At 41.4% G+C, this 17,503-nt stretch overlaps 1 protein-coding gene across 6 annotated transcripts in view; it reads left to right on the top strand.

Moving 5' to 3' along the window:
* NDST2 (N-deacetylase and N-sulfotransferase 2) overlaps positions 1-17,503 on the top strand; it is a 133,488-nt gene that overhangs the window by 73,790 nt on the left and 42,195 nt on the right. For 5 of the 6 annotated variants that reach the window (XM_027885139.1, XM_027885142.1, XM_027885143.1 and 2 more), the window contains exon 2: positions 8,553-8,613. The gene's annotated coding sequence lies outside the window, so the exon portion shown is untranslated. Of the gene's footprint in view, positions 1-7,620; positions 7,716-8,552; positions 8,614-17,503 lie in introns of those variants that run through there. The other variant, XM_027885138.1, reaches the window with a different exon arrangement.

The raw sequence follows: 17,503 nt of genomic DNA, 5'->3' as shown, positions 1-17,503 counted from the left end.
ACCAAATCTTCTGCTTTTGAATATTTTTTCCTACCTGCCTTAAAATGGAGAATAGATTCAAAGTCTTAAACTTGTCCTGCACATCACACCCTACTGTGTTTTATCTACTGAAGCACTGTATGATAGTATCCTAAAGTGGTAATATTCACTTGCCATGTCACATACTTTTTTCATAGAATATACTGAGTTGGAAAGGACCAACCCATCAGGAGCACTGAGTCCAGCTCCTGGCCCTGCACAGGACATCCCAAGAATCCCACCGTGTGCCTGAGAGTGTTTTCCAAACTGGCAGTTCATGTATTTACTCTCTCAAGTAGTGGAAGAATGTTGTTGGCCCCACAAGGGCTTGGTAGGTCAAGGTTTTGGCTCAGTCTACAAGTCTAAAAGGTTTTGCACTTAGTGAAGCCATTTAACTGGCTGGATACCACTCTTAAAAACACAAGTGTGGCCTTATTCTGAAATGATGCTCATGCAAAGTTGTGTATGCCTCAATGTTTTGGGATGGGAGAGGAGTGGGAGGGGACCCTTTGCTGATGTTCCAGTGAAACTTGGAAAGTGAGGTATTTGCATGAAAACACAGGGAATTAAATCACTGATTGACTCAGAATCACTGTGAAAGTGTAGAATAAGACAGAGAAAGAGAAAGAAGGATGGCAGCAGAGAGCTTTTAACTTGAGGTATGAAAAGAAATTAAGAAGGGAAGCAGAAATTTTCATTTCATTGCAAGCCCAAAAGCTCCCCTAGCTGTTCATGTGGACAATGAAATTGCAGAACTCTCTGCAGTGTTTCCCTTCCAGCAGCAGAGTACAGAGCTGAGTGCTGCCTGCATTGGGAGTGTTACATACAGCTTTGCTTTAGTGCCTTTCTGGGTCAGTGCCTCTCAAACAACGCTGCACAGAGCTGCTTTAGTCGCGCTTCCATGAGCCAGTCTGTAGGTACTGACGCTTCTCCCTGGTTGTAACCCAGTGTCCTAGAGAATCTGCAGGCTTTTTTGACTACTAATCTCAAGGCAGTTATGGTGTTCCTTGAACTCAGGTTGGTTGATCATGGATCATGTGTACCTTTTTCAGATGCCATTCTTCCTGACGATTCAACTACAGTCAGACTGTTGACTTCAAAAGACCAAGTGAAAGTATGTGGCCAAGTCCTTGCACCTGTAGCATTGAAGGAATTCATACTGCTCTCCTCAACATTGTTCTGGCACTGCTCTCTCAACAGCCATAATCTGTATCATTGTCTCATGGCAAATAAGGAGAGAGAAAATTACTGGTTTATGCAAAGATTTTTTTGTTTGTGTCATAATGAACAATAGGATCCAGAGTCTGCATCATTTATAGTCTTTCAAAACAGTTTTATGCACCAAATTGGTCTACCTCTGCATCCCAAAAAAGATAAAGGAAGAGGTACGGTAGTCAGAGCGTATTTAAATACACTTCCAAACAAGCTGGTAGCAGAGACTTCTGTGGATGGATCAGGTATCTATTTCCATTCATGGGAAAGTTTGGTGATGGTTTGAGCATTTAGGTAGCCAACCTCAGTGGCACTGGGGAGCCGGAGCCTCTGGGGAGGAGGGAACAGTCTGTTCAACATTTGTGTATTCCTCACCAGCTGACTGCACCTGCACTCTTTATCGTCAGTGAGCTGGTATGGAGGCTTTTTGGAAAGCTGCAGCAGTGAGGAGCAGAAATTGAGAAGACTGTGTGGAAAGAGAAAGAAAGCTGTCATACCTGAAGTGTGGGGAAGATCCTGAAGATACACGTCTGTTTCTGAGCATTGGCTAAACTGAATTTGGGGCTGAAATTTAAGCATACATGTAAAAAGTAATTGGGTAGGAAGTTTTGATTCCTTCTTTCCCTTTACTCTCCTGAAAAACATGAATTGTTTTACCTGTTTTCTCTGTTTCATGTATGCCAATTAAGCAAGTGCAGATATAGCCAATCTGCTAACAAGTCTTGTCCTGTCACAGGTTGACTTCAAGATGTTTTATCTATTCTTTTAGATTGTGCTGAATGAAGCCCTATATCTGTAATTTTTACTTGGTTTATTGGGTTGAGTGTCTCTTCTCATTATACATCTTTTCTGTACAGCCAGCTGTGCTGTGACCACTTACTAGGCATCTTGGAAGTTACCACTAGGAACCTCAAAGTGCATACAAAGGAGGATCTTTAAACAGCAGAGTTAAACTTAATTATGGGCAAAACTCTGTTTTCTTTATTGCAGTATGTCTTAACCATCATAGCAAACGTGTTTTACACCTTTTATTTGGGTATAGATTTTTTACTTTATTGGTTCCCCCCTTCATAAAAAATGAACAATGTTAATTTTATTTTTAAATAGTTTCTTCACGGGGGTGAATCATAGTTTAGAATTGCAGATTCATATAATTACATTTGTGAGGTTAAGTGAAGAGCTATTTATACTTTGTTTTTCCCAGCATCATCTTAGATACTGGAGGAATCTCCTTCGCAATGTAAGTGCACTGCACTTTATGTTAAAAGTAGGCATAAGGCAACTGAAGAGGCAACACTGTCCAACATGAAGTCAGCAGGCTTCTGACCTAATTTTCTTTATTTAATGGAGGAATAAAATGAGAGTAACAAATTACCCTATTCCTCTTGAAATTCTCTGTGATAGCTGTGAGCTTCACTGGGGGCCATCATTTAGGCACAAAGCCTTTACATAGCCTTTTGCTGACATTAGGTTCATTCCTGTGGGATTTAGGCACAGAGGTGTTTTCAGGCTGTCTGTCTGGAAACCTAACACATGATGGCCTGTCATTAATCTGGTTATTTGTTTGCTTTTTTTTTTTAAATGCTATTTTCTTAAGGTAACAATGGCTTTGTGATTGGTGCAGAGAGATAAGGCATTGCTTTGACTATGTGTGCTATGGTTTATTAGGACCAGGGAAGGACAAGTACCAAACTAGGTGTCTTTAGTTCTTTTGGGAGCTCTTAATTTGGAATGCTTTGGGGAGGATTCGCCTAAACAAGCCGTTAGCAGAATGTTTTAAATTATCTGAATAGGGTGAAAGGTTTAAATACAGTGCTCTACTACTTTAACCCAGTAATTCAGAGAATGCTCAATGCTATCAACTTAATTACAGCATTGCTGTCAGGAGGCAGGGGCTCTGTGGCAGGATGGAAACTGACAGCCTTTCAAGATATATCTGTCTAATACATAAATCATAATTGTTCCTTCTTCAAGACCCTTCTTTGCTCATTGAGGAACAGTCAGAAACAAAGGGTGGGGGTGGGGAGGAAGAGAGAATTGTAGCTTAATCCGTGTAGGAGGCTGTTTCCTTCATACCCACGTGGTGAGAGCAAAAAGGAAAAGAGAACTAGGAGAGATCTTTTCCTAATATTTTAGTTGTATCCATTCCCCCTTTCTTTACAAATTTCTTCTCATAAAGATGGCATGATTTTAGCTGCTAGGCTGCAGCACTGGGAAGCAGATAGCTTTTGGGAAGCTGATAGCTTTTTCCCCATTGACCTTGACTGCAGTGGGCTTGCCTTTTTGCTCACTGGGAGACATACAGCTAGCTATGATAGCAGGACAGAAAAGGACAGAGGCAAAGACTGACAGCATTAGTCTTTTAACACCTCTCTGCTTGCACTGGCCTTCCTGAAAATCAGACTACTGGAGCAATCAGGGTGACTGGCATCCCAGAGCAGCATGGCTGCAAGCAAGCACAGTCATGCTGACAGGAGACAAGGCCTGGGCCACCTGCCCTCTGTGCCATCGATAGCCTTATGGACAGGAATCCTTTCCTTTGTGTGCTGGCAAGGTGATGCCACATAAGGACATGCAAGATCTGAAGTAGGGCATTGGATGAATGATGAACTGTGCTAAGCCATTTGCTTTACATTATTGTACCACAAAACTATCTGCCTGTCTGTTTGTATATCCAGTCTATCATAGAAACATAGAATATCCTGAGTTGGAAAGGACCCACAAGGATCACTGAAGTCCAACTCCTGGCCCTGCAGAGGACAGCCCCAAGAATCACACCATGTGCCTGAGAACATTGTCCAAATCTTTCTTGAACTCTGACAGACTTGGTGCTGTGACCTTGATGCTTCTCCTTTATCAGATGGCTATGCCTTTTTCTTCTGTTGTGAAAAAATTTGCTGGTGAATTACACTGAAGACAACCCATCATACAAGAGAGAAGGGAGAAATTTAAGAGATCAGTTCTAGAACGTTGAAAATAGACCTCTTATCAGAAAAAGAAGTTCACTAAAGAATTTCACTGTGTCTCAGAAACCATTTCCCTTCTCAGACCAGTTCTGCCGGATGCACGAGAATGAGCTATAAAGGATAGAATCTATCATAGAATCACAGAATGGTTTGTGTTGGAAGGGACCTCAAAGTTCCAGCCTCCCTGCCATGGGCGGGGACACATTTCACTAGACCAGGTTGCTCAGAGCCCCATCCAACTTGGCCTTGAACACTTCCCAGCTTCTCTGGGCAACCTGTTCCAGTGCCTCACCGCCCTCACAGTAAAGAATTTCTTCCTAACATCTAATCTAAACCTACTCTCAGCTTGAAGCCATTCCAACTTTTCCTGTTACTACATGCCCTTGTAAATAGTCTCCATGTTTCTTATAGACAGCTTTCAGGTACTAGAAGGCTGCAATTAGGTCACCCCAAAGTCTTCTCTTTTCCAGACTGAACAATCCCAATTCCCTCAGCACTTCCTCACAGGAGTGCTCCATTCCTCTAATCACATTGGTGTCTCTCTCTTTGTACTCGCTCTAACAGCTTGATATCCTTCCTATGCTGGGGACCCCAGATCTGGATGCAGCACTGCGGGTGGAGTCTCAAATAAATGTGTTAAGGTTTGATATGTTTTGATTGCCAAGCTCCTTGATTAACTATTGCAGGTATATACTTGCTGCCTAATTTCTATTTCCTTCACTTCCTCAAAGATCCTGACAGGGAATGCAGTTTTCTACATGGTGCTTCTTTCTTGAGCATTTGCAGTTTCTGACAGAAAAATTTTCTGGTAATTGTCCCTTGGTTTCACACTTTCACAGATAGCTTTGCTTTTCCTCTTCCTCTTCTCTACGTACATTTTTCCCTTTTTTCCAGTTTGATTGCTGCAGTCTATCCATCCTTCCTTTCCGTACCTACTAAAAAGCCAAACCATGTTGTTGCTTGTCTTTGTGAAGCTTTGAACTGTAAAGCGGTACAGTTCTTATAAAGTATTTGTAATCCAGGAGAAAATGCAAACCTCAGGTGGCTGTAGGTTTTATTCTCTTTTCTATTCTTTTACAGAAATTAACTAAAAACCTCCAACATTTAGTAAGCAGGGCTTTCTATTCTCCGTTTCCTTTTCTGTTTCTGTATTTCTCTATTTCTTTCTATTCTCATGTTCCTGTAAGTCTTTTCATATTTCAACCGTATTGAGCTACCTTCTCTTCTCCCCATGTATACTTTATTGTTATATGTTTTCGCTGTGCTTCTGATTTGGGCTTTTAATGTTATTATTATTTTTAAACTAAGGTTAGTCATGTTTCTTTGGTGTAATTACTACAGAGACATACAGAACTGTTGTCTGTCTAGTGTGACTTGGATTGTTTGCCCAGACTGAGGATAAGATCTTCATGGGAAAATAGTTCTGCTTGGTTGGGCTCCTGTGTGAATACTGTTCTTCTGACTAAGTGGGCCCTGTTGTATTAAGGTTTTTATGCTTAAAAAAACTAAGCACCCTTCTTATTTTCCTGAAAGCTGTTTTATCTCATAATGGTGAAGGGGACCACACACATGCTCTCATACGTGTCCTGGGATTTCCAGACAGCATCTGTTACACTGAAGTTTGACCTTTATTCTGGAGTAAAAAGTAAAGTGAAACTTCCAATGTGACTGGTGTTTGAAGAAATAAAACTGTCAGGAATGCAAATGTCACTGCTTATTGAGTCTCCATGCACCCTAACAGGAGCTCCTGCAGGAGCCTGCACGGCTGGTGCACAAGCTTCTGAGCTCTCCCACTCTGCTGTTATGGTTGGTAAATTTGAAAGTAAATACAAACATGGGAAAAGATACGATGCTTCTAGAGTTAATGACATCTTTCCAAAATCACTTAATTCTGTGCTAGGCAGAGTTTCATTTCCATTAGTAAATGCTTTGATGCCTAGAGATGAAATGCAGTGTTGCCTTCTCTGTTAAGCATTTGGGAGGTGGTATTAAGCAGCTGTTGATAATGTGTTGGTAATGTACACTTTGTGCTGAGGGCTTTCCAAACATGCAAATCTGTTTGCTTCTCATGGAGAACACAGGCAGAAGAGTATGTATGGAGGAGGGAAATCAGAAATTGTTAAGCAAGTTTTTTGCCACCTCACATGGCTTTCTGTGGAAATAACACAATTGTCACCCCTTTAGTGTTGCATTAAACCACTCCTTTATTTTAAAGTTCTTTAAAACAAATCTTGCGGTGAAATCAGATTTTGCCAATTCTAGTCATATTCTACTGATAGAAAAATCTTTCAGCTTGATAATGTTGCTCTGTTTTCTGTATTTCATCACTGGCAACTTCCAAATTATTGCATTCCATTTAAATTCCTTGTTACCCCATTCAGCTGATGTTAAGTTCTGTCTCCCTTCTTACCTGGCTGTGTTGCATTTTTACTTGTATTGGTTATGACAGGCCTTAGTGGAAAACTGCAGCACTGCAAAGAGCAGTTACTCTACCTCATTGCTATAACCATTTCTGAGTTTCTGTAAGCAGGAGCAAGTTTCATTTTTAAAAGCTGAAGAGAAAATTATTTGTAACTCGTTTTTGTCTTCGAGTGTCTCCCCTGCATTCACTATCTGCTAATCCTTTTGGGTTTTTAAAAGTCTTCTGTATTCTGGAAAGGAAAACCAATCACAGGTCAGATTAATACTTTGTCTTGTTCCAGGTCACCACTTTGGTAATAGTTTATATCAGAGTGCAAGGCAGTGCAATATATTTTGCAGTAAAACACGGGGAACCCTGTGGAAACACAGCCCTATGGGAAACTTATATTGAATGCTATTAGTTCGATGTTGGTGTATCTGTTAGTGTGGGTCTTACCGACTACCATGGGGGTGTAGTGGATATGTGAATCTTATCCACTGCCATCATATAAATTCTTTTAATAATTAGCCTCCTGATTTGATTGTTTTTCTTAATGAGTTTCACTGAATTGTCACAGTTCTCTGTAAAACATTTCTTTAGCTGTCTGTTCTTTTTACAGTGACATCAAACATTCCCCTTTTTTGTAGTTTAGTTGTTTTGCTGTTGCATCTGGCTGTTTTAATGGTTACCCTGGTGTTTTGTGATCTGTGGAGGCCAGGCATGCAGGTCTTCGTATTCTGCCTTCTCAAACTATTTAGTGAAGAAACATAAGAATTATGGATCAAAAGAAAAAAGTGTGTCCTGAGGAATAGTAGGTGCTTTTTTTTTCTAAACTAATCTTTATCTAACCAGGAAAAAGCAAAAGAGAAACTTTTGCTCTTGTAAGTTTGTGAGGAGGGCAGGGAGCTGGGTGTGCTTGGTTGTATGTACAGGCAGAGCAAGCATGGTTCTTATTTGTTTACTAATTGGCTGTACAGATATTAAAGATTATTGGAAACTCAAAGGTCAGAGTTTTTGCTGAATCAAGGTCAGTGTAAGTTGGAAAGCTACAGGAGAGAGTATTGCATATCTGGGACACAGCTGATGTGAAGGAGCTGCCTTTAGAGGCTGTCCAACAGGTACAGTAAAATTAGGTTTTTACCCTCGACACTATTCTAGTCTGTGCCTTTCCTTGGGGTTTCAGTGACTGTGGGATGCTCTCCCTGGCAGGATGCTCAGTGTGTGTGTGTACAGACACAAAAGTTTCCTGAGCTTCAGTTAGCTTCTCACAGTACCCCCATCTGTGTGATCGCTAGCCAGGTGGAGGGGTGGAGGTGGAGGAGGGTGTAACTCCATCCTTCGGTGCTTTGTTTTTGTTTCGCAGTATGTGTAATGGTCCTGACTCTTGTAAAGGCTTTGGCAATAAACTACACAGACTTTGTCACGCCACTGAAGTTTTAGGGAAGTGATCTAGCTGCGACCAAGACAAAAGACGGTAACATCTTACAGCTTGCTTTGTTGGCTGTTTCAAAGACAATGATACTAATGAACAGGTGTGAGAAATCCCATTAGGATTGTGCTGGTGTTTCCAGATCTCTCAGCTCATACTGCATTTGCTTGTTCTGTGAACTTTTTTTTCTTTGTGGTTCTTAATGCAGGTTCCTTGTTTGTTGGTTGGGGTTTTTTTCCCCTGCACTTGTCATTTCTCATCTTGCCCCGTTCTTTCTCAGTCTTGCACAACTGAGATTACTGCAGTGCAACCCGACGTCATCTCTAGTCAGTGCCAACAAGGCTATTGTCATGGCCTCAATCTGTCCTCATGCCATGTTTAGTGTAATGTAATCATTACCTTGGTTGTGGAGAGCGAACCTGCTCCTGTTAAGTAAATGTTTACCAACATTGCCGAAGGCTAACATTAGGGAAGAGAGAGAGAGAAACATTGTTTAAAGTCTTGTCTCTTTTTCATTTTAAAACAGAACCTTGTTCCTGAGTGAAGCAGCTGATGACTATTTTTCCTTCACCAGACTGTGATCAGAGGTAAGTGCAGAATCTTTTGCATTTTTATGGGCTGACATATCCAGGTTTGGTAAGAGGAAGAGCTTAAGTCCTTTTGAGTGGTCTCGTGTCAAAATAAGAGGCAAGGAATTCGGTAGGAGGAGGAGGCTAGACTTTTATGCTGCAGTGTGAAGTTGCACTCCTCCTTCCTCTCTTTAGAAAGGTTTGCGGAGGAAGCAATTTCGAGTGTCTTGTCTTAGTTGCACAGCTGTCAGCATGAAGTGGCAGATGAGTTAATTTGGATCAGAAAGGAATTTCTGATGCAGTTCTGGAATGTGATAGGACCGAGTGGTTGCCTAGTGCTAAATACTGCCTTATTTAAAGGGAGTTGTTACTTCCATAGCTTGTGGGCAAATTTCAGGGAAACGTTGTTCAGTATCCATTAACTCTACCTTTAAAAAGGAATGGGAAGGATGTGGGCTAAAAAGCTTTTAAAGTTTCAAATTTTGCATTTCACAGAATCTCTGACCCGTGCATAACAGCTGTAAGATCCCTTTGGGAATGACTATATTTACGTTGCTCCCAGCATACTGGAACTGCATTCATGACTTATACCCACAGGAAATATCATAAATGTAATTAAAAATTAAAAATAGAAATACTGGATTGGTTTAAACTCTGTGCTGAAGAAAGGGAGTCCTGGGGGTTGTTTTGCCCTAAGTTCTGTCTGGATGAATAGTGAAGGAAGGTAATTCTCTGAGTTTTAGTGCATATGTTGAATACTGCGCTCTAATGTAGCAAAAAGAGCTGTGTTCTGTCAAGATGCAGAGATTCAGGCTCCTGTGACATTTGTGATTTTGAAGTGCCACTATGCTTGCAAAAATGCCAATCCTATCTTAGGAGTGGAAGTTCCCACAGTCAGTGCAGTAGAAGAGGGATGATGTGGTCCAGTGGAAGGTTCTTTGCTTGGAAACAACAGAGATGATTTGGTTCTGTGTGTGTGCTGAACAAGTCTGGTTGAAATACTTTCTCGTGTCTTAGGAGTGTTCACGGGTATATGGATTTCTCAGATTGCTTTGTATTAGCAGGCTGTTACGGCTTCAGCTGTGCAGAAAATCAGAGGGCAGAAAAGGGAGGATAGAACGGCTCCTGACTTATGCAAGTACACTGGGTTTGGGAAAAGGAGACTGCGGGAGCTCGTGCTTAGTGTTGAGTTCCAGTGTACAGAAGCTGAGGTGGTGAGGAAAGGTGGACATGATGAAATGAGGACTTTGGGCCTTACACATGCTACAACTCTGAACTCCTCTGTTTGTCAACCAGAAGTTGAACTCTAACCCTATTTGTCCTGCAAAGGCTTTGATACTGTTTCCCAAATGAAAGATTTCTCCTGGGACTGATCTATGCACAACTCCTCTATACTTGCTTTTGGCAGCCCCTTCCCAGCCCCACTCACACTGCAGCTTCGTGCTTTCAACCCTAACCCTGAGTTGTCTGGAGACACATGGACAGAAGTCCTTAGGCATTGGGTGGATAAAAGGATTTTGGAGGGTAGGAAAAAAAGATGTGTAGTTGGTGTGCCACCATAGCTCATTCCAGTGTGATCCAAATAATAAATCTTGTCTTCTGTAAACTTTTTATCAGTTTTGCAGCTGAGATTTACAGAGACTAGTAAAGGAGCAAAAATACCTTGAAATGCTTTATACAGGTTTTTGTGCTTGTGAAGAGGAAAGTAGTGGTAGAAGAATCTAGGGCTACTTCTGCAAACCCCAGTATAAGCAGAATAAACAAAAATTTGTGATGGAGTAGAATGAGCATAATAACCACATTAGTATTCTCTTCAGCTTGAATAGTGGTGTAATTCCAGAGACATTTGGTGTAATCGTCACATGTGAAGTCGATAAATATTTAGAATAAGCAAAAGGGTGAAAATATTAATGGTATGCTTCATATATTCTGTTAATGTCAATGTGTATGCGACATCATGGGTAGAAGAGCAAAGGGAGAACAATGATTGATTTCTGGTACAGGCTCAGTAAATTGCTACTGCACCTTTGATTTCATTGAAATCATAGGAAATGGGGAAAGACAGCAAAACCTTGAAATGATGGCAGATGGAAAGGGGACCATGCAGTTAGAATATATGGTCAGGCAGTCCATGCAGAACTCATTTCTTTAGATGAAAATAGAGTTATTAGAAACTTTGTTATTGTTACTAATTTGAAAGTGGAATTTCAGGCTTTCCTTGTGCTGACACATGATTAGTTCATCCTTAGCAATACTTATTCATTTCTTAGTAATGTTTTAATGTTTCCTGCCTATGCCAGCAATGTCCCACAGCTAAGTTACAGAGAAAGTAAGAGAGTGAGCCACAAAATTCCTGTAGCTTACTTTTCAAGAAACCTTCATTTTCCTAAAAGCCATTATTTTCCTGTGAGATATCTCAACTCTGTTCAGTTGTAGCAGAAGTAGAGGGACAAATAAGTCCTTTCCTCTTTCATTATGTTTTATCTTTTCCTGGTTCCTAAATGTGTCTGTTTTGTCAGTTAGTTCCAGTAAGGATTTGTTCACTGGGTATTTCTTTGCAATCACCCGTTCTTCATCTCCCTGTCTGGAGCAGGTTACAGGAACCAATTCCTCTGAAATTTGTAGAGTTGACCTAATCATTTCAGTGAGGTTCTGTCATTGAAACATCTCTAGAAGTAAGTTAATCTGCCTTCATGGCATTATGCCACATTTATGCAACAGAGATGAATTCTATTGCTTGGACAGGATTTGGTCTTAAACATTTTAATTAGTTTATTGGATTGAAGTTCAGGAGAACTGGCCCATTAGTGGTGGATTTTTGCCAGTTACTATTTACATCATTTTTAAGGATTGGCTGTTGCTGAATATGGGCCCACTGAGTATTAAAAGATGAGTACAAAAATGAAATAGCTGTCTGAAATTGTAGGCACTACTAAGTGTAAAGATGATGTAAGTATAGCAACACCTAGTAACCTCGTTATCCTTTCTTCCATGTAAGCTTACTTCGTCCCCAAGTGGGCTTTGGAGATCTTCTGTGGGATGAGAAATGTGAGCACAGCCGAACAGAGACAAAAAATTAATTACAAAGCAGAAGGGCATGACTTGGGGTGCTTGGCAGGGACATGTTCCTCTCTTCTGAATATATCATCTGTTTGTCAATTGAGTAGTTGAACTCTGACCCTTTTCTGACCCTTCTCACCATGCATTTTAAATGAGTACAATATTATGGTTGGGGAGTGGTGCGTTAAAAACGTCAAGAGCTTTTCCCCTACCTTAATGTGGAAGATGAACAGTAACATGTTATCATTAGGTTTTCTCCTATAAATTCAAACACATTCTTCCTTTCTTTCACCTTCTTCCACAAAGTGATTAATATGCTTATATATTACAAAACTCTGTTAGTCTCTCAGATTGTATTTACTGTATCTGGCATCAAATCTGTTGATCCAAGGTCCTCACCAAACCGCCAGGGTTTGTCTGAAGGCCATGCTTAAAGTCTTCAGAAATCAACTTAGGTTGTGATTATGGACAACTTGGAGGGCTTCCCAGAAAAGACCTGTACAGTTGACAGAAGAGATGAATATTGTTTCTGTTGATTTTTAAATCTGTTCCTGCAGCCTCCTTGTCAGGGCACAGCAAGGGCTGGGAGCTGAGGCAAGTCAGGAGGCAAGGGGTGACCCCAGAGCAGCAGTGCCATCGCTGATGGGGCAGGGTTGCCCAGGGTGTGAGTGTGGCAGGCAGAGCTGGATGCTGGTAACAGGGACTTTTGACAGTCCCAAGCAAGATGGAGCAGTGAGAGTCCACCCAGGGGACAGGGCCAAAGACAGAACTGGGTACAAGCTGTAGCATATATGTGAGGGGTCTTTCCGGAAGACAGGCTGCCTTACAGCCTGATCAATCCTGGAGGTGAGACCAGAGGCTACAGACAGGTATATCTGCAGCAAAGTTCAAGCAAAGAGCAGGGGGCCAGGCCCAGGCTGAAATCAGGATGCAGTGGAGGTGAACAGAGGTCCCACTTGAGACTGGTCTGTGCCTTCAAGGGCTGATGGTGCCCTCAGGGTCCTGACACTCCAGGTCCTTAATGGGACAGATCAAAGGTTGCTTGCTTCCTGTCCTGTCATCTCACACAAGTTTTAATGATGTAACTGGTACCAATAACAAAGCACCTTTGTTTTATTGGAGAGGAAGAAAAGGGTTTTCCCTCACATACTTATTCTGGCCTCAGAAATAGTTGTCTCCCTCACATAGGCGTGTGTTTTGTCCGGAGTCATCATGAAGATCCAAGTAAACACATTGTAGTATAGCTTAATAAATGAGAGATATCAGAGAGGATTATCAGTGTCTTGGTGCATGAAGTCAGAATTTCAGTATAGTTCTGTTGTCAGATTTGCTTGGACAGTGGGATTTTGCTCTTTTTTTGTTTAATGTTTCAAGATTGGGTTATTTGCAAACTAAGGCCACTTAGTTGAAACATATTTGCCTTGATATCATATACCCTTTTAAGCTACTGATGCAAAGCGTAGCAAGAGGTTTGGGTCTAACCAACATCCTGAAAATAATGCCATTACAAAATAGGACCCTGGTGAGAAGGAAATACTGCAAATATTTTTATAGCAATCACCATTTTTCTTAAGATATGGAGACTCTAAAAGGTACCTCTCTTTCTCTGAATAGTTGCTTCTGATTTTCAGATGAATTTTCCAGATTATGGATATTAGAAGTAGAGGAAAGACACTAGCTGGTCCAGAAGTACTGCAGTAAGCACATGATTTCAGCCAGTGACAGAAGAGAGACTTTTATCTGAATCATAACTAGGCATTTTGAGGAGTTTTTTTGTTCATTTTTCTGGACATTACCCAAACAAAAATTACTTTTAAAGTCTATTTTAATTCACAGATCTACAAAACTTGCCTAACAGAGGTGTTGACACCTTTACAATGAACTAAAACTTCCGAGGATTGGATTGATTTTGTTGGTAACTGTTTCTTACACCATGCAGAAGTAGTTTGCTGATCCTGGTGGAGATCCTCTGCTCTAGTCTTGTATAATTGTGCAGTTGGGCCTCTGCTGTCACTATGATGATTAAAATACATTGAGTAGTGAATATAACAATCATGCAATGGTGTCAGGAAAGCCTGGTTATATATCACAAACAGCAAAGGACCTATGTCTGTGACATAGGTCTGAAAGACCCCATCTCTGTGACAGGGAAGCTCTCTGGGAAGCAGAGACTCTCCTTATAGCAGTAGAGACTGTTTCTTAACTGGTAGCAACACCTGTCATTTCCCCTTTAATTTCCAGGGCTCTTTGGAGATAATCACCACACACTGATTCTGAGCAGAACTGCCGTGTTGTGTCATGCCAGGGTAGTTAGGGCTGAAGTCTTAAGAAAAATACCACTGAAATCTCACCATAACTACCTGCTGGCTTGAGGACATAGTTCATGCACTTTCCCCTAAGTGATGCTTATTGTCAGTTGAGCTCGTTTTTATCTCTGCTTGCCATTGATCTGGGGGACAGTGTGGAATAGTTGTGGGAGTGGGGGGGGAGTAGGAAAGGGCAGGAGGTTTGGGTAGGGAGGATGGAGGAGAGGAAATCTAGCCTTTGAGAGAGATGCTGAAGTTGTGACTGTAGGCAGTAAGCAAAAGTTAATTGTCTTCCTGTACATGGAGCAGCAGTAATTATTCTTTCTAACATTTTCTAAGTGAATAGATTTGAAAAGATTACCAGCAAGCGTCCAATAAACCTTAATCTATATAAAACACAGGAGATGGGAGAAATATGTGTTAAGAGTATGGTAAAAACTCATGAAAACCTTGGCTATTCTAATAATTGGTTCTTTGTTGTGTGGAGTCAGGATTTTCTGTCATCTTTCTGATTAGTGGAGTACGGAGATTTCCAACATCTGCTGTTTGCATACTGCAGCTTGAATGGGAAGGGTTTGTTTATTTGCATAGACAGGAGCTGGAAGCTAAAGAATTTAATGGTTTTAGGTTATGATTTTATGAAAATTTTTGTCAGCATCATCCACCTGCAAAGAGGCTTGCAAACTTGCAGTGCTGTATTGTAGCATGACATGTATGTGATAAAATGTTCTTAAATGAGACAAAATAGGGAATTGTCCCCTCGTGTTAGATGTGGAAACCCCATTTTTCAGAGATACTCAACATCCATTTAACTTTTGTTGATTGATTAGGACAGCAGCATTAGTTTCCTGTGTGTAATCCTTATCCCTCAGCACCTTGTCTTTTATTCACCACTCAGCAATAAATATCTTTATGTCTTTGTCCTTTTCTTTCTGAAAGACTTCAGTGCTTTTTTCAGTTTTCATATTAAATGCATGAATAAATAATTTGCTTTGGTTTTGTAATGTTATTGTAATATATCTTCTAGGATTAAACAACACTGTACAAATCATTGTGCCATTATAGGACAGAAATAATACAAAATAATGTTCTGAATTAGATTTATTGTTATTTCAACAGGAAAATCATCTACTCTTAATAAACATTTTAAAACATTTTCTACTTTAGCTTCCAGGGCTTTTTGCTGTCCTGCCGAAGCAGTGAGACAGTAGGAAATATTTTTGAGCCAGAACTTACTGCACCTACCTGGTCAGTTTAACTGTGAAAAGCTGATCATTCTGCTTTTGGTTAAGTCATAGTAGGTAACCCCAGTGTGTGGTACTTGACCCTTGTTTCTGATTTTGGTTTTTATCTTGTTATTGTAAGGACAAAATTTTCAGGAGGTGCTTTTTTCACTTTATAACAGAGATAGCACTTGATGAATCACCGAGGTTCAGACCTCCTTCAGAGTGCTCTCTAATACCCTGTAATGTTCTATTGCATTAAGCTTTTCCTGTCTTATTACAGAAGTGTTTGCTGTGCACTGTCAGCTCCTGTTAAATAACTCCTCTAGAGATGTGTGCTAGTGTGTCATCCTGTCTGAAAACCCTCTACTCCCAAACCCTGACTGGGAAAGGATACAACTTAGAGCATTCTGAGGACATTGCATCTTCAAAGAGCAGAGTATGCTGCTATGGTCAGAAGTGCCTCCTTTCCTGCCTGCCTCCCTACTGCTCTTGGACACTGTTTCCTACGTTTTAAAGTAGAGAGCCCCTCTTGTGCCAGGCTTTCAGGGTTATAAAGGAGTTTAGCTCCCACCGCCACCACCATTGTGACCAAATTTGCTTACACGGAGACAGAACATAATCTGAGATGTATGTATTTGGTTTTTCAACGTGTTAATTTTTTATTAGTGGTGCACAAGAAGGTGATTTTTCTTTGTCCTTCTGCAGATTTATTCCAGTCTCCAGATTCCAATAATAGTGTCTGAATTATATGTAGCTGGTTTGCTGTTGAGTTGGTTTGCTCCTTGCACTGCCCCAAATGAGATCAGTTCCCTCAGTGAAGCTGCAAGCTACATTAGGGCAAGAGAAGCAATTTACTGCTGCTGAATACATTTTCTGAGTGTAGTTTCCCTCATCTTGTCAGTTTGTCAGTCTAGAGGCATCCATAAACCTGTAACAGCTTCAGAAGATGAACTCTGGCAGCAAGCTCTCAGGGTGCCAGGCGCTGCTGTCCGTGGGCTCCCTTTTTCTCCCCTCTCCCTTTGCCTGCCCGCTTGCTTTCCCTCTGCCTGCCAGCCTCTCTCTTTTCTGTCTCCCTCTCCCTCTTCTTTCCCCCTCACTCCCCGCCTCCCTCTACCTTATTGATGTGGGTTTAGGTGCTGCTGTTCTCGATGGTGGTACCTTTTTGGTTTCCTCCTTGATCCTCTTTCCACTGGAACAAAAGGAGAACTGGCTGCCCATGGTGCAGCACCTGCCTCTGCAGCCTGGGTAGTGAAAGGGAGGGAAGTGGGGCGCTCTGCATCCTCTCCTGCCTGCGCCAGCAGCGAGCTTGTTCAGTCACTTCGCTAGAAATGCCTTTGAACTGCTGCCAGATCCCATTGTCTGCCGTGCAAATGGAGTTCAGCGCCCTACCGTGATTAGATGCACAGTGTGTAAGAGGGGGAAGGAATGGAGCTGTATCCCCCCACTCTAACGGAGCATCTCAAATCTGCAGTGTGCCATGATAAGCTGAGCACTGGACCATGCTCCTCTGCCTTCCTCTCCACATCGTCTTCCTTGCTTTCCTCTCATTGTTCCTGAGATTTCAGGGAGTGACATGGAAGCTTTTCAGAGACGAGCTGCAAGGCAAGAGAGTTTCTGGTGAGAAGAGAGCCATGCTTTTGGACTGTTTCTGTGGGACTGTGCTTTGCCCACCACCCACCTGTAGCTGCAGATGATATAGCCGCTAGTCGTTAATGGTGCTTTTACTCAGCACTGATGTGCCTTTTTTTTAGCATGAATTTATTTACATTTTTCCATTTGTGCTTTAAATTACAGCATCCTTACATTCACAAAATGATCTGAGAGATTTTGGCAACACTGAGTAAAGGGAAGGCAGCCACTGCTACTAATAATGTTTCATCCATCTACCAACTGTGCAGCCCAGCTGCCCTTCTTCAGAAAGGCCAGCTCACTCTATGTATGCTTTTTGTGAAGAGCAGCTCTCAGGCTTTCTTGCTTTCCCTTTGGCTCCTTGTGTTTCCTTGGGTTGCTGACTGTCTGACCCCTTTTGAGAGAGTAGCTTCACTCAAGGATTTCGTTTTTAAAGGTAGGAATTTGAATTTTTGTGCCTATCTTTGCTGTTCCATATCGTAAGCGTTACTTAGGTTGTCATAAGAAAACATTGTTTTCTTTTGTGTCTTGCTATTTGACTGCTTGTTAATCAGTCATTACCTGCAAGGACAATGCTTTGATAGGAGGATGGAGGAGCTGCTATTCGGTGATTTTGTTAGGCAGTGCACAAGTGGAGTTGGCAGGGTTTGTGTCAGGTACTGATATGCCTGCTATGTTCCTTACTCA

Source organism: Empidonax traillii, unplaced genomic scaffold (assembly GCF_003031625.1).
Source record: "Empidonax traillii isolate 1590-97213 ecotype Southwest subspecies unplaced genomic scaffold, ASM303162v1 scaffold162:size863265, whole genome shotgun sequence".
In the NCBI taxonomy this organism is placed as follows: domain Eukaryota; kingdom Metazoa; phylum Chordata; class Aves; order Passeriformes; family Tyrannidae; genus Empidonax; species Empidonax traillii.
The sequence above is the reverse complement of the archived record's forward strand: the minus strand, read 5'-3'. Positions and strand labels throughout refer to the sequence as shown.